The sequence below is a fragment of the Vicugna pacos genome, chromosome 13 (genome assembly GCF_048564905.1).
Source record: "Vicugna pacos chromosome 13, VicPac4, whole genome shotgun sequence".
NCBI classification, from domain to species: Eukaryota; Metazoa; Chordata; class Mammalia; order Artiodactyla; family Camelidae; genus Vicugna; species Vicugna pacos.
Window position 1 is genome coordinate 1,280,313 of NC_132999.1, and position 24,144 is coordinate 1,304,456.

General features: G+C 33.2%; 1 protein-coding gene across 16 annotated transcripts in view; it reads right to left on the reverse strand.

The window, feature by feature from the left end:
- Positions 1 to 2,397: 2,397 nt before the first annotated feature.
- Positions 2,398 to 24,144, reverse strand: part of LOC116277794 (ubiquitin carboxyl-terminal hydrolase 3-like) — a 60,980-nt gene continuing 39,233 nt past the window's right edge. For 4 of the 16 annotated variants that reach the window (XR_012078969.1, XM_072974005.1, XM_072974010.1 and 1 more), the window contains 3 exons: positions 23,738 to 23,800; positions 22,213 to 22,309; positions 17,143 to 17,902 (listed from right to left, as the gene is read on the reverse strand). The gene's annotated coding sequence lies outside the window, so the exon portion shown is untranslated. Of the gene's footprint in view, positions 2,548 to 6,478; positions 7,184 to 15,300; positions 15,384 to 17,142; positions 17,903 to 22,212; positions 22,334 to 23,737; positions 23,801 to 24,144 lie in introns of those variants that run through there. The other 12 variants (XM_072974006.1, XM_072973996.1, XM_072974008.1 and 9 more) reach the window with 9 other exon arrangements.

Sequence of the window (24,144 nt, forward strand, 5' to 3'; positions counted from 1 at the left end):
GGTGGATAATACCATCTATAATAATTTAATACTGAGTTCTTCTTGCAGCTATGTGTTCAGCATGTTTCCTTATTGAATTATTGTATTAGCTAGATTGAATTATTGTATTAACTATTGTATTAGCTATTGTATTACCCAGGTAATACAGTCCATCTGTGTTTTTTTCACACCTTTAAGACATACACTTCTAATGTGTCACCATTTACTTGAAACATAGTCATTGTCATATAAAGGAATATCCTTTAAAAAGTTAATAAAGATATTTTTATTATTTTCTCAAATGACATTATATAATGTCCTCAAATGACACTGCAGCATTTAATAACATTTTATGTAATTTTTTCTTTTGATTCAATAAAATATTAAATTATAAATGTTAAAACTAAAATTTAATGTTAAGTATATTACTTTATATTTAATAATTTATCAAATCAAAATTATATATAAGTGAAAAATCCTAGTATCAAACTATACTTACATTCCCAAAATAAAATAGATTTTAGTCATGGTTTTAACATATTTCTAGATTTTATTTATAATATGTTGCATTTTTAGATATATGCTTACCTAAGCTTACTTAGTATTTGAGTAAAAGTTATGCTAAAATATTTTGACATAAGGGTTAATGGGATTTGAAATATTAATTGGGGTACATTTGTATATTCTACATTATAATAATACATTTAACATGAGATTTATATTTTTCTTTGTAAATTTGGAAACCAAATCTATTAAGCCATCTTTATCCACTTTGATTTTGAAATTCACTCCTTAAACAACTTTTCCTAATTTTTTTCATTGATTCAATTTGTCAGTTTTTATCAACTCTTGTCAATGTCTAAGAATAAATTTTTACAAGATATTTACTTAGTTTCTATGGTTATGTCCACTTCTCACACAAATTGTGTGCATTTCTAATATTTATTTATTTTTATTTTTCTTCATTTGATTTGGAATTACACTGCATTTTTGAATGAGCCAAATCTAGAATGTAGTTATCAGAAAAACCTGTGGATTTTCTGTCATTTCTGTGTACCTCTATTATCATATTTTATCAGTTTTTTATTATCATTTTTAAAAAAAATTTAGTTATATGCTTTATTTTATTGTCATACCTTCTCTGAGACATTTAAATATGAGAATATTCTCTGGTTTCAACTTTGCATTTGGTAAGTTTTAATGGGTTGAGCTTTCATGTTTTGTTCTATTTGATATTGCAGTTTCAATTCCTATTTGGGCCAATAATTTTTTTAAAAAATTTTATTGATGTTTAGTTGATTTACAATGTTAGTTTCAGGTATACAGCAAAGCAATTCAATTATACACATACATACATATGTATTTTTTCTTTTCAGATTATTTTTCAATATATGTTATTACAAGAAATTGAATCCAGTTCCCGGTGCTATGTCACAGGTCCTTGTTGAGCTAACAACTTTTAAAAATCTTTTTCAAGTTCTAGGTAGCTTGAAATTTCATTTCATTTGATAGGTTATGCTATTTTTATTATTTCAAATAATTAAATTAGTCAAACATAATTTAGTTAATGTAATTAATTCATTCTAGACATAATGTGATCTTGTGTTGGATGGCTTAGTTTACTAGGGTTGCCAGAATCAAATACCACTGACTGAAGGCCCTAAACAGCAGGATTTTTTCCTTGCAGTTCTACCATCCTCAAGTCAGGGCTTCAGGAGGATCGATTCCTTCTGCGGTCTCTCCTTGGCTTAAAGGCAGCTGTCTTCTCCCTGTGTCTTCACATGGTCTTCCCTCTGTGACAGTCTGTGTCCAGGTTTCCTCCTTTTGTATAGACACCACCCATATTGTATTTTAATTTAGTTATTTTTGGTGATGTGGGTGTTGTTGGGTTTTACCATTTATGATATACTTTCTTTTGGGGAATAATCCTAGTAATATTGTTTTTCTGATTATACCTTTACCTTTTAAAAATTAACATTCATGTTGACATTTCACTTTTCTACTCTGATAATGCAATCAGTGGCATTATTCTTGCAATACCAAAGTGAATAATGTTCATAATTTAAGAAAATATTTTGTCAAACCTAACCCTTCTTATAATATAATACAATAGTAAATAGATTGTGACAGTACTTTTTCCAACATTTCCAATATTAAAAAATAACTATAATCTTGAGAAAAACATATTTTTGCTATAGGTACATTTTTGTACAACCATAATTATTTTTAAATGCCATTAAACATTTTCTACTTCTTAATTAGATTAATACATATTTAAATATATAGATTGTATATTAATATATTGATTGTATATTAAATTCAACATATAAACACATTTTTCTATATATAATTTTTCATAATCATTGTGCTCTGTGGGAAGATTAGTTAATACTTTAACCTAGCCAACACACTTGCATAAAAGAAAGAAATTGTGTCCGACATTTGAAAATATTATTTGTAGCAGTAGGCTCTAAGCAAGTGTACTGGAAAAAAAAAATTAACCCAGTAAAATTCTGTTTAAAATTTTAATGCAGTTTCTTTGGAGAATTGCTTCACACATTTGGAGCTCTGTAGGAAAAGCAACATGATCAATTTGTTTAAATGAATGTTATGAAAGCAAAAAAAAATCTATACAACAGACTTAATAACCTTTGTTATACAACCAACAATTCAAAGAATTGAACTATTGTTTTAATCAATATTTATGTCTTCTTACAAATTGTTTATAAGCTAGTATCTTTAAAGGTTGAAAGATGAAAAGTGATGAGTTTTACACAGTCTGGATTACATAAAATAAGATTTGGGCTGGACTTTCTAAACTGTTTAGTATTCTGTTATATATACAGAAATAACATTTGTGTATTTTGCAGTGCCTAAGGGCATTTCAGAATATTTAGTCTACCATACGGCTGGAAGTGGAAGCCCACTGTATTGCAAGCAAGTAAATTACATTAATTTAAAACATTATTTTAATTAATGCCTAGTATAGTGCTAGCTGCTATGTTAGGTTTGGAACCACACCACCAGTAAAATGAAGGAATGTTATCATAATCATTAGGTGAGTGGATGGAGTGATAGTGATGTAGACACAATTAAAAATTTACCATGAAATAAGTAACTGTCTTTATTGCACCCCTCCTTCCATTCCATTCATTATGCTCCATATTCATTGTCAAATGAATAAAGCTTATATACTATGCAGTATTTCTAGGATTCTACATAGTTCAGAATGCTATTACTTATCATATACATTAACAGTGTCTGGAAAATGTTTCAAGGAACAATAAAAGTAGCTTTTTAAAAAACCGATCTATTCTAATTTAAAATAAACCTTTAATTTTTAGAACAGTTCTAGATTTTTGGTAAAATTACACAGAAAGTGTAGCGATTCTCCATGTTACTTAGGATATTACATTAATATGACACATTTGTTCCAATTAAGAAAACAATATTGATGCATCATTATTAAGTCCACATTTCATTAAGATTTTCTTAGTTTTTACCAAATGCACATCCCTTTTATGTTTGGCATTCTAGCAAGGATACCAGATTACATCGCGTCATTCTGTCCCCCTTACTCCCCTTGGCTATTTCATTTTCTCAGACTGCCTTTGTTGCTAATGATCCTGACAATTTGGAGGGGTACTGATCAGATATTTTGTAGAATATCCCTTAACTGATATTTTGTCTATTTTCTTGTGATTAGACTGGGGATATAGGTTTTGGTGGAAAGATCACAGAAATAAAGCACCATTTTCATCAGATTATATCAAAGGTACATACTATTAACATGACATCATTTTTTATGAGGACCTTGATAATAGATTTCTGCACTGTAAAATTACTCTTTCCCCCCCTCCTTCTATATTGCATATTTTGGAAGGAATCACTCCGTGCATGCCACACTTAAGCAGTGAAGAATTGATGCCCCATCTCTTTGAGAGCAGTATTGACATAAATTGATATTCTCCTGTGGGTAGATTTGTTTATTCTTCCTTACTTATTTATGTATTTTTCATGTATTTAATAATTTATTTAATCAGAATGGACTCATGAAAATTTATTTCATACTTTTGGTTATAAATCCAATGCTATTTATTTATTTGTTTGTTTGTTTATTTTGTTGCTGAAATTGTTCCAGGTTTGGCAACTTGGAGCTCTTTAAACTGGCTCCTGTGTCTCTTTGGCATATCTTTTTCATTGTGTATTTTTCTTTTTTGAGCACTTCCTTACTTTCTGACACTACAACATGTTCTAAACTCATCTTATTTATTTCCTTCCCCAATTTTAAAATGAGCCATTTATTCAAGAGCTCTCGTTATTTTGTGTATTTGTAATAGAGCTCTATTGCTTTGTTACATTTTGCATTCCATCCTGGGATTCTTCTGACTTCCTAAATGATACCTACTCAGCCCTACCCTCTGGCTCTCAAGCCCTGGAAACTGCTAAATTTTTACCATCACTGTAGTTTTGTCTTTTCTAAGCTTTATAATTGGTAATTATATAGTTTGTAGCTTTTTCAGATGGGCTTCTTCCATTTGGCCACATGTATTTAAGACTCATTAATTTTTTTTGTAGTTTGATAGTTCATGTATTATTATGGTGGAATGATATTCTATTGTGTATATGTATAGATGTTCCTTAGTTTGTTTATTCATTCATCTATTGAATGACATCTTAAGCTTCCACATTTTAGTGATTTTGAATAAAGCTGCTGTGAGGATACCCATGGAGATTTTTATGTGGACATAAATTTTCAAATCAGTTAAGTAAATACCTGTTAGCACAGTTACTGGATCATATGATAAGATTTTTTTTAGCTTTGTAACAAAATGCTAAATTATCTTCCAAAGTTGCTGTAGTTTTGCACTCCTGCCAGAAATGGGTGAGAAATACTGTTGATCCATATTCTCACCAACAACTGGTATTGTTAGTTTTTAGAATTTAAGCCATTCATAATAGCTGTGTACTCACTGTTGTTTTAATTTCCAGTTCCATAATGATAAATGATGTTGAACATCTTTTTATATGCTTATTCACCATCCGTACATTTTTTGATGAGTCTTTTTTGTTTTTTTTGTTCAGGTTTTTAATTAGATTACTTCTTATTTTTGAAATTTAAGTGTTCTTTTTATATTCTGGATACAAATCCTTTATAATATATGTGTTTTGCAAATATTTTCTCCCAGCCTTTGACTTGTGTTCTCATTTCTAACAGAATCTTTCACAGAGCACAAGTTTTAAATTTTAATGTGGTACAACTTAATATGATTTTCATTCATGGATTGTGCTTTTGGCATTGGATCTAAGAGTCATCAAAGGCAAGGTCATTTGGATTTTCTCCTATGTTATCTTCTGGGAACGTTATTATTTTGTGTTTCCAAATAGGACTGTGGTTAATTTTGAATTAACTTTTTATGAAAAGTTTAAGATTTGTGAGTTGATTTATATTTTTGCATAAGAAACCCATTTATTCAGCACCATTTGTTGAAAGGACTATCTTTTAGAGTTGCCCTTGCTCCTTTGTAAAAGACCAGTTTACCAAACTTGTGAGAACCTCTTTATGGGTTATATATTCTATTACACTGATATGTGTGTCTCGGCTTTTGCCAGAATATGCTTGTCTTGATTACTGTAGCTTTAGAATAAGTATTGGAATTGTGTAATGTGAGTTTTCAGCTTAATTCTTCTTATTTAGTATTGCGTTGGCTATTCTATATCTTCTGCCTTTCATATAAACTTTGAGATAATTTTGTTGATATCTTCAAAGAGCTCGCTGAAATTTTGATTGAGATTGTGTTGAATTTGCAGATCAAGTTTGGAAAACCTGACGTCTTAACAGTTACAATTGAATTTTGCAGTCCAAGATATGTATGCCATATATGCATGTGTGTATGTATTCCATACGTAGATACATAATAAATAGGAAATTAAACAAATTATAAGCAGTATTAATACAGTAAGTGCCTGAACTACTCAATTATGGTTGAAAAGAAGAAGCAGAGTGGCACAGTGTAACGAGTCCTAAGGCGACAGAGCAGGAAAATGACTTTTTTCGAAAGATTATGTATTCACATTAATAATTTTCAATTTATTTAACACTGCTAAATACATAATATTTAGTATCTCAATTAGAATCATCTATAGTTAATAAGTGAAAGCCAGAAAAAGGAACAATATAGACTAGTAAAAGAGCTGAAGCTGAGTCTAAAACTCCTTTATCTCTTTTTTTTTTTCATTTTCATGTTTCATTACTCAATTTTTTTATCACAGGTATCCTTAATGTTGAACCCAAATTGCTAAGCTCCTTTAACAGTATAAATATATTTCTTGTCTTTGTCTAACTAAAAAAATTAGAATTTTAGAAAGAACAATTATATTAATATCTAGGAACATCAAAGATTTAAAAAATAGTACTCCAAAGTTTAAGTGGAATAATGACTTAAATCCGCATTTTTACAATACTGGGATGTTTCATAAGATTTAATTCATAAAGGACACTAATAAATTTGTCTCATATTTATGTTTATGCTACATTTACATATCTGTCAATGATTTTATATGGAATTTTATGTCACTTTAGACTTATTTCCAAAGCTTTTAGTATAGACATAAAAATAACATATTCAGTAAATTATTTTTATGGGAAGACCAATTGCAAATGTTCAATATTTTGCATGAATTAAGGCATACTATCTCTGCATGCTTGATTTTGCATTCTGTCAGGGCCAGTTGCATGACTTCAACAGAAAAGGAACACAAAAATCACTTTATCTGGGTAAGATGGTGGAGAAAAGGTAGTTATGATGTTGTCAAATTTCAAGTTATTTGTTGTCTTATTTTGCCCTTGGTGTGGACAGGGTAACTGCATGGGATTGCCATGAGTGTTTGCTGACAAAATCCTCCCATGGATTAGCTACTTCAGATTCACTAGCTGCCTGATGGCTTATAATACCAAAGTTTTGGCTTCACGTACCAAATTACTATCTGCTCTCTCACAGGAAACTTACTATACCAGAACATTTGTGTAGCTGTAGCAGTGAAGATGCAGTCACCTCCGTCAAATGCACGAGCTTCTTGTGTAGAAGGCACACTTGAGCTGCATTAGAATGTGACTCAGCTGCAGACCCCTTCCAAGGGCTCAGCGTTTGCAGCAAGCCTGCGTCTTCTCTCATGTCACAGTCGAGCTCTTTTCACCTGGGGTCTACAGAAAGATGCTTACTTTTGTCAGCTCCTACTTGGTTAGTCTCATTTTTGAGGCATTTTACCTAAATTTGAACCATATAATATTGAAGGAAGGAATATGTATTTACCCAAATTGACCCCACCATAAAGATAGTAGTTTTAAACCATAATTTTTAAAATCTATAAAAACAGGAAAAAATGTTCAAAATTAAGACTTGTCACCCAGGAAAGGATTCAGAGGCACTGTGAATCCTTCCTGCCCTACTCCCCATCCCTGCTCCCTTACTTCAGTTAGCTTCAGCCCAGAGAAGTCATGTCCCTCTGAGCAAAATTATGTCAGAGTAGATATCAGCATGGTCACAAGACCATAGTAACTCTAGGTCTTGTACTAATACTAGGAATCTTGGACAAATCAAAATTTGTCAGTGTGCATTTACTAAATTTACATTAAGGAGCACACCTCTAGCCCTCCCCCCCACCCCCGATTATGTGGAAGTGCTTTTGCTCAATGATTGTAGACTCTAAGATGAAGTGTTTTTCTGGTGAGCAGGGGGCAGAGATCTTAATCTTCCTCTAATGTGTGGGATGGTTCTGGACAATAACAAAATACAGTACTCAGAATGGCAACAATGCCAGTCGAAAAACTCCTTCTTCCTGGCCAGATCCCATGCATATTATGCACCATATTTTAATCAGAAGTTTCAAAATGAAATAGCTTTGTCTACTCTTACCAATTAAAGTTTCCTGTCTCAATTAAGTACTTTTACTTTTGCACTTGGAGGCCACCTGTTCTAATTAGAAAATTATTTCTAATACTCGGTCTCCTGAATACCATTATTTGTAACCCAGTTAGCTTGTGCAAATCACAGTGCTCCAAGGTCACTGTTCACATTTCAGCCTGTCTGTAAGAGCAGAGAGATTAACTCACACATCTTAGAACAGAGTTACTCACAACCAAGGGTGATACCAATACTTTAACTTATTTCATCTCTTTCATGTGATCTGATCTCCTCATCCTCTTTTTTCCCCCTGTAGTTAGTTAGAATTGCATCAGTATAAGGAAGAGCACTTCTCAGCTCCTTTTTCACCCTTTCCCATATCTAATACCTCAACAGTTTGCAAAAGCATGCTTAGAAAGTTGCTGCCTGCTAGGCTGGGGCTTACAAGGCCCACAGGACCTCAGCCACTCTCAGCAGCACCATCACAGACAGCTGTCTTCCTTCCAGCCACAGGGACCACAGTTTTAGTATCTGCTTCCTTGCCAGCCAGACACCTAATCTGGTCGCTTTCCGTTTCTTTTCTTTTGTAAAACGTTAGGGGCCTCTTGTATTGAGGCAATAGAAGCCACAGTGAAATCATATATTTTTTTTACACGTTTTGCTCACTTCAGATTCTAGTGTTTTGTTGTTTGTTTGTTTTTAACCAGTTGGCCAAAGTGCCAAAGAGCCTTGAGTCAAAAGGGAGGAGAACACGCTTTGACAACTGTTCTTCCCAGTTCTCCAGCTACACAGCGTTTGTTGTCTGGCACCAGAAGGGTTAAATTCTGAACCTGTTTGTTTTTTCTGGGATCCTATCCTTCCATTTTTAAAAAGAATATCTCCACAGGTCGGTCAACCAGAATGTGACGCCTTGTGCTAAATTTACTTGAGGCAGCAGTCTGCAGGGCTTCCATTCTGAGGATGGTGAAAGGAAGTTGGCCAAAGAGTCAGATGACAAAGGCCCGTTAATATACACAAAGTTGCTACTCAAAGCCAGGAAAACAATAGTAGTCACAGTCAAAAGGACAAACTTCTCTGACTTCAGATCCCTGCAACGGGACCCAGTGCCACCCCTGTGCAGAGTGAGTAGTCCACTGCCCCTTTTGCAGAACCATGCTCTGCTGTTTTCTATGGGGATGTGATATGTCTGAGATTCAAGTGGTACCCTGTTTGCCAATGAAAGGCACATAACTGCTAACAATTTACGTGTGTTCCTAGGCATTTGTTGTGGGACTAGGTGACTCGAAGTTCAGTTTCCCAGGTGCATCATTTCTTTGTTATTCCAGGCTTTAGGCTTCCTCGAAGTTTAGTCCTGTAGACAACTGGCTCCAATTTCTAACTACTGTTGAAAATAAGTTTCAGCAATAATTATTTTCATACTGTCATTGATTGTTTTTAGGAGATCATTACCAAAATAAAAATGATTTCTGTTAATAATAGAGCACATAAGTGTTACACTGCAGATCATGCTCCTTGAAATTGGATGCTCCGCAGTGGCATTTGTCAAGTTTCTTTCTAACCAAGTTAGAGAGAAATTGGTAATGCATTCTTGGAACAAGAGTCCAGCCAAATGAATCTCTGGGAAAAAACAGCATCTGTAATATAATCTATAGTTTGGGACTCTAGGTTTTCAAGTAACTATAGCTCAAGGGCTAGATTGGATTTAATTGTTCTAGCTACATCTGCACATGTCTTCAAACACTTTTTATTTTAAGTTGAAATATTATTTCTTGTTGAACCACAAAGCTGCTAGCATTTTCCAATCTTCTTATTAGCATGTCAGCACTAGCACCTGTTGATATGGCAAGCTTAAACTTATCTTTCCTCCAGTCACTTATACAGAATCACTCCATCCAAAACCACTGCTACAAATGGTCTGTTAGTCAACTCCCCAGCTTAGAAAGTAAGACTTCTACTCTTCTTTCTTATGTAAAGTTAGATTGTAAGGTTGTTCATTGAGGGTACATTACTTAGTTTAAGAAATCTTTATTTATTTTTATTTAATATTATACTCATATCAAGAATTATCATAGAAATAGCAAAATGGACATTCCTACCACATTAGTTGTAAAATTTTTCTCATGGGCACAGATGGAACTTGAAGTTATCTATTAAAGTTTTCCTGGTTAAAATTTCTTAGAATTTAGTAGTAGAACAAAGAACTTGAAAAATTTGCATTTTTTTGTTATTCATAATAAAAATGATAAAATTTTGATCTCTTCTTTATTATTCTAACTTTCAAGAAATGTACCGTATTTTTGAATGAGTAGACTCCTACTAAGGTGTTTGATGAGCCTCAAAGTTAACTATGACAGGGCCAAATCCTATGATAAATTCTTTCTAACACTCTCTTTTGAGATGCCCTGTTGCTCCTTATGATGCGTGTTTTTCCTGGCTGCCATGAATCATAAAAACAACTTGTTTAGCCATGAGTGCATTACTGGTGGTCTTTGATTAGAAGGCACTGATACTTTATTCAACAGAAACAGAAGATCATGAACACCGATTCTGTATTTGCACAATGCTAGGCATTTAAAGATGCTGTAAAAAAAGGACACTCTATTCTCAAGAAACTTAATGTTGCATAGGATAGAGAACGATAAGAAAATGAGTAAGTTCACTTCAGTATGATACAAGTCTTAGCATTTAGAAAATGTTTCTAATATAGTCTATCAAGTGTTACTAAGAAAGTTACAAGGCTAAACAAAATACGGAAGTATGGAAGGTTTTAACTATGTAATTGACTTCTTCCCATCAGCGTCCTTACAGATTCAACCTTGGGGCACCAAGGGAGGAGGCGATATTAGTGGTGTGGGGATGTCTCATATTTCCCTTCGTAAAGATGCATCTGTTTGGTACACTGTGTCTGAGTATTTTCTCCTCTCATAATTGCCATTTATATTACAAAATATTGTTTATTTGGTTCTCCTTGAGTATGTTTGATAATAGCATAGTTTGTCTTACTCAATATTTGGTTCTAGCTTATTGTGTCAATGGCATCTCCTGAATCATTTTTATTGTTTTTGAATTAATCAAAATTTGGAGTGCATGAACAGATTTAAACTGTCAGTCCAAGGATTATGTTGTTATTTTTGATGTTGCTGTTGTTTCATTCTTAGGACTCTGTCTTGCATTTTTTCCTTTTAAAGAAGATGCTAATTTGTACTGATTATTTTTCTTGCTGACGCTAGCATTCAATATTTTCTGAAAATCCACCTTAACTCAATTTCCATTTCATTGCTAATCTCCAAATTTTTAAGATGTGTATGTTTGTTTGTGTGTGTGTGTGTGTGTGTGTGTGTGTGTGTGTGTGTTTGTCCCCAGTGGTAAATGATGTGTAGTATTTACTTCTTTAAAACTTACACCTGGAGTAATTTAGACTTTTGAATTCTCTTAAGAAAAGAAAATGATGAGAAGAAAACTCAGTATAGTTTAAAGTGCTTTATTCATATATATTGGAATTTTAAAAGTTCTACTAACCAGATGTAACCATTCATTGGTATGCTAATTTGCATCAACAGTACAATTTTATATTTCTTATTTAATCCTGATGTCTCTTAATAAGAAGACTCAATATCCTGAATAGTAAGGCCATAGGCAGGTGTGAATGCATGCATACATGTTCTGTGTGGAAACAATAAGAATGAAATCCCTCTTAGAATAAGATGTAAGATTCTGGAATATTTTTTTTTCCTTTTTTATGTTTTTTTTAATTGAAGTATAGTCAGTTTACAATATTGTGTCAATTTCTGGTGTACAGCATAATGCTTCAGTTACACACAAACATAAGAAGTTTTATCATTGGAGAGTAACTTAGAATAAACTTGTCCACTGAAAACATGTTATGGATGAGATAATAAATAATTTTGATGGCTTATTTATTAGTTACTTTGTACACTGATTTACTCAGTATTTGTCAGGAGTTAATCATTTACCACTCATTGTTATAAATGAATCAGACAAGACCTTTTGCTCTCCAGGAGCTCAAAATTAAATAGAGAAGACAAAATGAAGCACCTACTACATAGCATTGTGCTGAAAGCTCTATGAAGTAAACATGGATGCTAAGAGTGAGTAATATTATCCAGGAAGAGTTTGGTAAAAGTGAAGGATGAGAAGGAATTAGTTATATACACAAAGGGGTGTAGACACTTCAGGAAGAATAAAAGCCATATGCAAGATTACGGAGATGAGAAAAAGAGGATGCGTTTGGGAAATTCAAGCATTTGTGTGTGAATGGAGCACAGGGAACATGAGGTAGGGAAAGTATTTATGGACCAAATCCTGAGGACCAAGTTCATTTATGCTAAGTTTGTCTTTACTAAAGGAGGGTCACTAAAGAATTTTAATCAAGGAGATGACACTATTATATCTGGGTTTTCTTAATGTCATCTATACTGTAGAATGAAATCTCCAAATAAGGGATAAGCAGTCCTAGTTAAGTAGCCGATGTAATTAGCAAAAAACCAAGGTGGATCTGAAACAAGGCAGGACAAGTATGAATGGAGAGAAAGGACTAGTGACATATTTTGGGGGAAAACTTAAGATTTAGAAGCCACTTGGATAGAGTAGATAAAGAAGAGGAAAGCACTCTGCTTTTAGGGGCATTAATGTGGTGGATGATCACATGATTCACAAAAGAAATCATGTTATAGAGAATAGGATGGGAAAATCAGTTTGGACCCACTGAATTTATATTATTGTCAAATGGCCCCTAGTGAAGATCTGGTAGGCAGTTAGACATGTCTGCCTGAACTTCAGCAAAAAGTCTTATGTTAGACTTACAGCTTATCTAAAGACACACAGTTGTAACAGATTCCAGCATTACCTCTCTCAACACTCATTCCTGATTCCTTTCCTCAACTGGATTATTGGCTCAATTTGTGTTTTTCTCCATCATAGCAGTAATCATTCTGCTCTTGAAATATCTATTTACTTGCATTAAACTGGTAGTTTGTTGTTGTTATGGTTGTTATTTGTTTTGATCACAAAAACAGTTACTCTAACAGGGTTAGACAAACAGTAGACAATAACTACTTGTTAATTTCCCTCTGTCCCTCCTCCTTCCCCATCCCCCACCTTCTTCATTCTTTACCTTCCTTTTTCTCTTTCCTTGTTTTCATCCTTTCTCTCTGCCTCTTTCTTGCCTTCTCTTCTTCCCTTCCTCCTTCTGTCTCTACTTCCTTCCCTCTTTACTTTATTATTACCTTGTAGATATTTACAGAGCATCTACATGACAGTGTTAGCGATATAGTGGTCAACATCACATCATAGTTTTTGATCTTCTGGGATTTCACTCTAGTGGGGGAAAGGGGAAATGAAGCAGTGATTTAAAATACATACTTAATCTAAATTGTTATAAGTTCCATGAAGGAGACAAACATAATGAAGACTTTACACATAGTACTGATCGCTATGTATTAAGGCTTCCATTCAAGACTTTCTGGCCCTTAGTAAGCATTTAATAAATATGTATTGAATGAATGAAAAATGAATTCACTGAGACATGAATGAATAAGTATATAACTAGAACCCGGTTTTCTGACTCTTAGTAAAGTTCCAGTTATAGTTTGGGTTATATAACAACTTACTTTTTTTTTGTACTCTGAAGTCAAGACTAACTGGAAAAGTTTTATCAATGCTGTAAATATAATATTTCATTGAAATTGCTCTTAAAATTTCAAATCAAATTTTGCTTTCTGTATAGGAGCTGTGTATCTCATACCACCCCTGCCATGTAAAGCACATTTAGCTGATTTCTAAAGTAGCGTACGCAAGTAACTTTCTCTTATTTAATTTTATTCACTTTCTTCGTGTAACTTCTCACTAATTGACATGTTCTTAATCATTAATCTTTTTCTTTATTTCAATTTCATCCCAACTAGAATGCAAACTTCAGAGGAATAGGAACTTTATACATCTTCTAGCTGTTGGATTGCTATCATGTAGAATTCTAAATAAATTATATTGAATGAATAGATAAATGATTATGAATCACAATTTAAAATTCTCTATAAATGTTTTAGAGGTCTTAAAATTAACACCACCACCACAAAAAAACCTTATCTGTGCTGTATTGTTTTACTACCAGAGAATTTCTTGTGCTTTTCAAATCATGATTCCTTTCAAAGATGTAAATTTATGCCATGTTGACAACATTCTGGTGCAGTGTTAGAGTGGCAGATTCAGGGATAAACTTTAAATTCCTTTATGGACACTTTTATTTATATATAAATATTTTATTTTTTCAAGGTCTCACTTTGGTATCTGACTGAATGGTGTAGGCACATTTTTAGTTTGAAATCTAGAATTAATATTTAATGTTACTCAGGCAATATTTCTTTACAATAAACATATATTCATGATCCAACCTCTTTTTCCTTTGCTTTATGCCTCTTAAAACAGAGCATCTAGGTTTTGCAGTTTTATTTTCACAATATAATGGTTTCAAACAATAGTTTTCCCAAACTTTTTTCCTAGCAAAGAACTTTGTTCTGAAGACCCTCACTCAGAACTCTCTTGGACCCCTTTGGGTCACAAATCATGTATTTAACTCAATTCTGAACTCCTTGATTTGTTTTAAAAACAGGTTTAAAAATCTTATGGCCGGATGTATATACATGGACTCCGTAGTCACTTTCTGCTTTTGTGAGTTTTCAAACGTGTTGTTAGCTCATGTTAATATATTTAACTACTTTCTGTATTGATTTATAACCTGTCTGTAAGTATTATGGATTATATTCTGCAAGCTGTGAATGTTAAAATATTAGGAAGTTCTTAGTAGTATGATGAGTGAATGCCTATTCTGCCTGGGTCAGCACTGAGAGCCTGGGCCTTTGTGTAAATTAGGAAGAGCAGCCAAGGGTCTGGAAAAATTGCAAAGTTTATCTTATCATCAAAGTTTTAATTATTTTTGAATTTTATAGTAAGTTTTCTTCTTTAATAATTAATTCCAAATTCTATCCTTCCCTAATTCACTAATAAAAATTTCCCAAATTGCTTTGTGCTATTCATTTTATGCCTTCTAGCTAATGTAATTCCTCCATAGATTATTTTACAGAGAAACAACTTCTAATAGCTACTAATGATAACAGTATTATATTCATTGGCAGCCATTTTCATGTATTAATTCCGGTAGCAAAATGAAAGCATAAGTTCACAATTTCTTCTTTTTCTTGCATTTTCTTATATCTGATTGCAGAATGTGTTGGGAAATGTCTCCATGGCTGTCTTTTGATTTTACTAGAGCAGGGTTTTACTGAAGCTTTATGATGATTTTAGCTATGGACTGTGAAAAAGTGGAAATTCATTTACTGTCCACTTACAGTTAGACGTTAGATTGTTGCAAGGAGAAGGAATTAATAAAACTGCAGTAGTATATATTTCTACCCATCTTTATTCCCCTTCCAAGCATCTTGGCAATGAGAATTCAATCTCTCTGGTAAATCTTCCAGCAACTCACTAACAAGAAAAAAATTAGGCTACATTCAGTTAAGGCAGCATCAAATAGTACAAGCTTAAACATGAGACAGTTTGGGGGTGAAGTCTGGCTCATGCAGAGCTAAGCTATTAGAATTTGAGTGACTTGTTCTAATTCTCTACTTAAGATGGCCCTTGAGTTAGCTGGGCAATCTGGGAAGGGGAGGGGGAATTTTAACAGCATTTCTCATTTCCCCCTGACTCATCATTAAGAGTAATAAATTAAGCAATGATTTTTGCTATACTTTTGAGGAATAGGATATTTATTGGGGGTAGAATGAAAAAATAGGACATTAGCAAACTAACTGCTTATACCCCAATTGTTTCATCCGGGTCCCCAGGGTATGGTGTTCCTGCTGGATGCCTTGGCTGGGGATAAATGTGATAGTGATAGGAGTGGTGCTTCCTAGACTAGGACTTGTGTGCTGCCAAGTTCCCACTTTACTTCTTTCTTCCTGGCAACTAGGGAGTCAAATGTGTTCACTCAGCATCATCTGATTAAGCAGCCTCAATATTTTGACCTCTATAGATTTCACTGTTTTAATAGTGTTTTTCCTGGATACAGTATCAGGGGTTGAGCCCTCTTTATGATGGTGCATCATCAGATTGTGTGTGTGTGTGTGTGTGTGTCTGTGTTAGTTGGGACTTGTTGCTAAGGTACCACACCAAGACTGAGCCCACTTCTCATTGGTTGAACTGTTTCTATTGTTCAGTACATGATGTCATGAAAAATACCTGTTATTTTTATTTATTGCTCCTTCCATCAACTCTATAGTCCCACAATAGCCCTGCCGAAGGTAATGCTCACTGAATTTTTTAAAGATAAGCAGCTTACACAGTATCCCCTGATAGAAACAGAAACACATGCAGCCCACTAAATTTTAACTACCAAAATGAATTTTCAAACGCATGGAGCAAAAAAATTCAGCTACAGTGTCATATAATATTTAATCTAAATCTTTCAATGAAACAAAAATAAAGAAATTAACCATGGGTCCCTCAATATACTGACCTTGATAACTCTGTTAGTTATTTATTTTGGTTGCCTCATTGTATGAAATTGTTGAAGAATAGATAGTAATTTAAGAAAAGTGCTATTAAATTATTTGCTTAGTATATATTCTAATATAAGCTTTCTTATTGAACAATCAGTTGTTTTCTTTTCATAATAGAAGCTCATGCTTGGCTCATTATAGCTGTTAAATGAGTTTATTTTAATAAATGAATCAGTGAAAAAACTAGCCTTTCCATTAAAGAACTAGAGGTATATCAGGAGAACGTTATAATTTCTTAATACTATTGTGTGCACTTAAAAAAAGTGTAGTACATGCATAATATCCTTGTCATAATAATTTCTTTGGATGTGATAAAAGAATAATGGATTCAATTCTGGTTCAATAAACAGCTTCAAAAATAAGGAGATTTTAATGCTCAAGAATCTACAGATTTACTATGTGATATATCACTTGGAAAATAATGTGAAACTTGGGTTAAAATTTGAAACAATCGTGAAAATATTACCAAGTATAATATACTAAAGACATAGTGATTTACACTTTAATGATGAGATTAAAGGTGATGAAACTATTTTAACCCAGTTAAATAGTAATATATCTAACAACTGAATAATGGAAATAATCTATATCTTATAATAAAGCAAAAATTTTATATGTGAAATCATGTAATATGTATATTAAATTATGCAAAAATTCCCTCATATTAAATTATCCTTAAACTTTTGCCATTTTGATTTAACCTTTGTGGCAAAGAAGTTGTATGGTTAATCAAATCAATCAAAAATAATTTAAAAATTAGGAAGGTACTGTTATTTGAGGCCTTAATGAAAATACCAAAAGGTGTAAGTAATGCTATCAGTTTGTTTTCAGTTGTATGATTTCCTTTATTCCCAATAAATTTATAAATTCCTGAAGACAATGGTCATGCCTCTTCTGTATCATGGTATCGAATTTAGAGTTTAATGTACAATCTGTGTTTGAAATGCTTTTTGCTATGCGGTATCCATACCAGCTAGTTGAAGCAAGCTCCTCCCTGCGTTCATCTTCTCTTCCTCTGCTGCATCAGTTTGCTGAGCTGGGTAAAGTATATTTAGTGTTATTGCAACTTGATTGACTGTAAATATTCTGTTTTCTGTAAATTGCCTTTCTTAGGTCCATTGTGGTGATAAGACTGCATATTTTTGCCATCCCTCCTTCTCTTTAACTGAAATGTCCTCTAAGTATTTTTAGTTTAATGCCACTGCTTTACAAATAAAGGAGATCATGAATGCCCAAAACTTTAAAAAAATCTTGAAAGAACAGATACTGAGGCATTTGTTTTCTGAATTCAATAATTCATGAAGACTTTCTAGATGGCTATTCTTCTTACTTCTGTAAACTTCATCTCTCTGGAGCTACTTGGCTTTTTCTGTGACTAAGCTGTACTTAAAAATGCAGGGGTAGATCGAAATGTGGGTACTTGAATTCCTTGATAATTTCGTATCGCTGTAAGAGCAAAATAAGTCATAAATATTGTTTCAACATGACGTCATCTTACTATGCTAGGTAATGTTTTATTTATTATACTGCCTTGTCTTAACACTATGTTGTCTTACTAAAAATATATAACCATAGTAAACATTATTCTATGTATATAGCTTATACGATAGGATGCCTGAATACCCACCGTTTGTGAAAGGTTAATTGCATCAACATTATTAGTAAAAGTTTATTGAGCTAAAAAGATCAGTATTAGAAAATCCTTGGATTTCCTTGCGTTGATATACCTTGAAAAAAGTAGTTGTGACTTTGGTTAGGGTTATAAAACAGAGAAAAGATCCAAAGTATCCTCAGTAAAAATGATAGTTTTATCTACAACATATACGTCAGCTCAGCAATAACTGGTAATTAAAGACCATTCGTCCAAAATTTAATTCAAATGAGATCTTGCAAGATCTCCTACCGGGGAGGTGAAAACAATTTCTATGGGAACAGAGGAGGAGGGCCATGAAAAAATAACTTTTGTCACATGAATGTATAAAAAGAATAATGGATCATCTTTTAAACTGTCAAAAGTATAAAACTGAAGGCAAAAAAATGAGAATAAATTATTATCTAAAGAAAAAGATTCTGAGACATATTTAATAAAATATCATGAAGTTGTTGGAAGCAGGACAGCCCCCTTGACATCAGGTAAACATCTGCATTGTGAGCACTTGGACTACGTCATTTAGGGAAATGTGTCTCTCATACAATTCTCTGTCTCTCAATGTTTCTCTTCTGTTCCCTGGTGTATGTGTTTCTTTTAATCTACTGTGGTGGTCTGATACACTGGTCTTTTCTTTTCTTTTGATACGTTGAGATTTTCAAAATGTTACAGAAAGTTCTTCTTTGTGGGAAATATGATTCAAAAAATCAAAATATAAGAAAGAAAAGAACATATTTAAAATCGATTAATTGAGTACATTCTAGAGTAGGAATTCTCTTAAAGCTGGTGAAAGAAAGTCTATGTTTGCTGTCATCTGGGATATTAGAGGTGAACACAGAGTAACATGAGAACAGAGAAGAGCTGCATACCTAACTCTGAAGACATCACAGAGAAGTTCCACAAAAATTGTTACTTAAGCTGAGAATTTTTAAAATGTTTTTAAAGTAATATAATTAAATGTTATCATCATTTGTATAATACTTAGATGTCATAAATGAATTTTAAATTTAACAAATCTAAAATAGGTCTTAATTTATCTCTAAGAATGTTTTCATTCCCTCTGTAGGTGCTTTGGCAACTTATACAACCATTCATACTTTTGTTCTCTTTCCTGCCACACTCCATCATCCCATCTAATCCCAAAATCTTATCTCTTAAGTCTCAAAATATATCTCCAATTCAACATTTCCAACATCTTAACATACGCCTGCTCAAAATGCCAGGATACTCACTTGAACTACTACAGTATTTCTGCTGATCAATCTGATTCTACTCCTCTTCTTTTTAATTTATTCTCTGTTCAGCAGAGCATATTTAAAGCACAAATCAAAACATACCGTTCCTGCTATCACAATTAGAGAAAAACTAAACTCTTCACTGTGCCTAGACATCTCTGCAGGAGCTGCACCCACCAGCTCTCCAAGCTTCATCTTATATGACTCTTCTCTGTGTTCGTAGTACTATGTTCACTCTGACCTTTCTCGATCTCAGACATCCTAAAATTTGTCATCACTTAGTTTTGATTTCTTATGCTAAGCCTCCAAATCCTCACATGGCTGTTTGTTTTCATTCAAGGGTCCACTGAGACATGTGTCTATTGTTTAGAGGATTTGCATGGGAACCCTAGTTAAAGTTGTCCTCTTAGGCTTTGCAGGGGCTGAGCAGTTAGTCTTAACTTATTTACTTTAATTTTGTAAAATCCCTCTTTATTGACTATAATTGTGGCTGTAAGACTCTATGTATTTGACAAAACCCATACACTGTGCACATCAAACAGTATATTTTACTGTATTTAAATCATAAATGTATACATACATACATATATGCATGCATGCATACATACATACATACAATAAGTACTATGGAAAGTCTTTGGAGTGTTTTTATGAAGGGGCTGATCTATCTGTTTTTTATTTCAGAATGATTATTTGGAAATTAGGTGGAGAATGAAGAAATGGTGGTCATGGTGGCAGAACTGAGGAGCAGGAGACCAGTTGGGAGGCTCTTAAGCAGTGGAGACAGAGATGCTCAAGACTTGGGTTGGTGGTAACCCTTGAAAAGTAGAGAAATGACCTAATAGAGGGTATGTTTTGGAGGTTGAGTGCCAAGATATGATAATAAATAAAATATGTGTGAAGAGTTATATAAAAAGAAAGAATGCCCATCTTCAGTGTTTGTCCAAACTTTTGCTTTTTTCTATATTGTTTGTCATTTCTTTTCCCAAGAATTGTAATCTGTTGGCAAGGAGAGGAAGGAAGGGTAAGAAGTAAGCCCTTCCATAGTGGTTGCGTTGTTTCCCACTGAGTGTGTCCAACCAATAGACATATCTAATTTTCATCTCCTGATCTTTCTGAGAACTTGTTCCCATGTATTTCACTTTGAAGACACTGTGGCCAATTAATTGAACACTTAGTAACTGTCTTGGCTTTCACGGGTCTCTCACGTTAGGTTTGTATGATTATTGATGATTAATGGATTAGATTATCTCTAGTTTAAGACTTGCATTGATTTTTCTAAATTAGGAAATTCTACCTAGAGTGCTTTGAAGTATTTTGAAATTGTCCATATTCTCACTGTGCTTTTGCTTATTAGCTCTTGTTTCAATAGGTAACATGATGGTTACTGTGCAGTTTTCAATGTTCTCTTCTCTTTGTTTGATTTCACTCTAACATTTTTTGTGCATTTTAGTGTCACAGTAGAAACTCAGATTTACTGGTTCTAGGTCATGTTTTATATCTCCACAAGGATAGATTTTTTTTTTGAGGCAGCATATCAAAGGCATTTGACACTTATTTCCCCCTATTTAATTTGAAAGTTGGAAGGAAATTTGAAAAAAGGAAGTTTATATTATTATGATATTTAGGAATAAGAACCAACCCATTAGATTAGTGAGTGGCTTTCTTGCTCTGTCTCTTTCTGCAGTGACAGATTGCTTACTGCTCAGTCTTACCTGTCCCATGAAAGGAGAGAGCAGCTGTAGGAGAGAGCAGTGCTGTGCAATGTTACTAAGGCAAACAAACAAACAAACAAACAAAACAAACCTGAGGCCTCAAGTTTAGAGGAAGCTGGGCATTATTCTACACTCTTATCCATGCCTTCCTTTCTTTGAATGCCAGTTATTTCTTGACTGAAACTTCAAGATAGATACATTCCTGTTAGTCTTCAAGTGTTGAAAAAATTGTATTTGAAAAATATTCAGGATCCCTTGGTACATTAACTACATGATTGTATCTGCGGATATGATATAAATATGTACTATTTTATCCCAGATCTTTGAAAAGCTGGACACATTTCAGATTTAGAGCTATGTATCAATACCTTACAAAAATAATCTTATTAAATGCTGTTTTTTACAGAATGGGTCTGAAATTTTAAAAAGTAAGATGTAGATTACGTAGATTCTTTGCGAGTAGTACTTATTTACAGTTTGGTGCAAAAAGAAAAAGAAAAAGGAGTTTTTATTCTTAAGAAACTTGGAGTCTGATGAGATTGATTTTATCCCAATTGTGAAAGTGATTCCCTAGCCTCATGGCTATACTCTCCTAAAACTCACTCCACATACACAAAAAAATGACTTCAAAATTTTATTTGGCCTATAATTAACGCCAAAATTAATTTCATGATATTGTTCAGGAGAAATTACACCTAACACTTGGTGCTTTTATGGGTCAAAAATATCTATTCATTGTTACTTTCCATATCTCAAATTTCACTTTGCCAAATATTTTCTTCTGTCTATTTCAAACTTTGCTGTTACTGATCCTGACTGACTGATACATGTTGGCTTTACTATCTTCCTCATCCTGCAAAATTCTAGAGGAACGAAGCACATTATGCTTATTTGTCTAAGGTAGTATATTTCTAATCACATGTGTTCCCCCAGTACTTTATGTTGTTCATACCGTTTTGTCTTTTCACCCTTTATTCCCTCTGGCTGACAGAACTTCTCCTCTCACTTCTACACCTTCTTAAGTCTACTCTTTTTCTAAAAATTGCTGCACAAGTATAACCTTCTCTGAAAAGGCCATTATCTTTATGCCACTGTTGTGCTTTGTGCTTGTTTCTCTTAAACCTCCCATCCCAGTACATTGAGTAATGATTTGTTTACCTGTCTGAATCCCCTACAAGACTGAAGACAGAGCTAAGATGATTTCATCTCTCACAGCGCAGTGCACTTAGCAGACATAAAAAAATGTTTTGAAAGACTGTAAGAAAGAGTAAGTAAATTACTAAAGAAGAATTAGTATATTTTAAAGAATTAAGCATTAGAAACAATCTACCACAGGAGCGAACAGTTTGTTGCTCTGTTGGCTGTTTGAATGAAATCCCTGCCCTTTGGGAGGGAAGGAAAACTGTCTGAGAGTGAAGCAGAATCTGAAGGCTTGTCAACATGAAAATGTGCTTTGGGTGATCATATTTTGAGACTGTTTTGTGATCATGTCCTCAACGTGATCTCAATGAAGAAAGTCACACAGACTGGATAAGGTTTTCTGTTCCTAAAATTCTATCCTAATATACAAGTTCATTAAAGCCAGACAAGAATAACAGTCAACGTTTCAAAGGATTCTGTGATCAATCTGAGACAGCATGCATAAGAAGGGATTCACTTACAAAGAAAATTGTCATTATAGAGTTATCAGAACCGGATGCTCTGAGTCATCTAAAGTACAAACTTCCATTTCTTCACACTTTTAATTTTCATGAAGTTTAGAAGTTTAATGAATCCTTTCTCATTATTGCTTCTGATTTCTTCCTCCCTATTTCATTTTTTGTTGTAAATGAAGGAAGAAAATTGATATCGTAGATTAGGTATTTTTTTTGTTTTGTATTTTTCTTTGAGCAATGGATACTTCGTCTGGGCTGTGAATCACATATGCTAGAAGATTCCAACTATCTATAAATATACAGAGCAATCACTCTACTCAATATCACTTTTCCTGCATGAACTGAATCCTTCTCCCACATTCCCCACCATAATTCTACAAACATTTATTGATTATCTACTACGTAAAAATCACTGTGCTATACTATGGATCATTGGCAATGTTTTAGGCAGAAATTATAGAAAACCCACGTATCTCTTTTTATATCTCAAATCCCTATTGGTTAAAAGAAAAAATTGTGTTGCTAATAAGTCATTTTACTGATTGATGGGATTTGGAGGACCATAGAGAACTAATCAGTTAAAGAATAAGGAGATAGTTTTCATCTTAGATAGAGGGAGTTTAAAAATCAGAATAAAAATTCAAAGTAAAACCAAAGGGAGGGAGAAAGCAAAACACAGAGAGTTATTTTGATATTTGTTGAAGTATTTCAAAAATAAATTAGAAAAATATTTGTACTAATGAAAGCATACTATAGCTCAAATGTTGAAAAAGCAGAGTTATATTTCTATACTTATCTACTATAGAGATAGACTAGATAGACAGGTGTGCATTTTTAATTATTTTGATGAATCATCAGAATTATATGAGATTGATTTATTTTATCCACTACTGATGATGATTTCCCCTGAAATATCTGCAATCTCTTTTCTAATTCCTCTTAGGTATCTGTTACAAACATTTACAAGAGGGCTGACTTTTAATTAATATTGAAGTGATAGATTATTGGATCAAAATAAATCTAATTACCTTTTGGGGTGATGTCACCCTTGATTTTGGCTTCATTATCCATGTGTTCTGTCATCTGGAGCACTATTTTTGTGAAATACACATGGATTAGTGATAAGATTTAATTCAAGCCAGAGTTTTGAAATTTAGTCACTATATAACTTAAGGAGTAATCTGAAGATTTCAGTTTCTTTCCAAATAAATGTGTGCAGTGACAATGAAATCTCACATAAATGATATGAGGATTATATAAAATAATATATGCTCAAGCACTCTATAAACTGTAAAGAACCATTTATACTGATTATTAGCTGTATGCTTTATCTCACGACCTGGAACTGCATGCCTGAAGGTTTTCCAGTTCAACTCTCTCAGCAGAAACAATGTTTCACCCATCATTATGAATGTAAGTATTAATTTAAATTAAA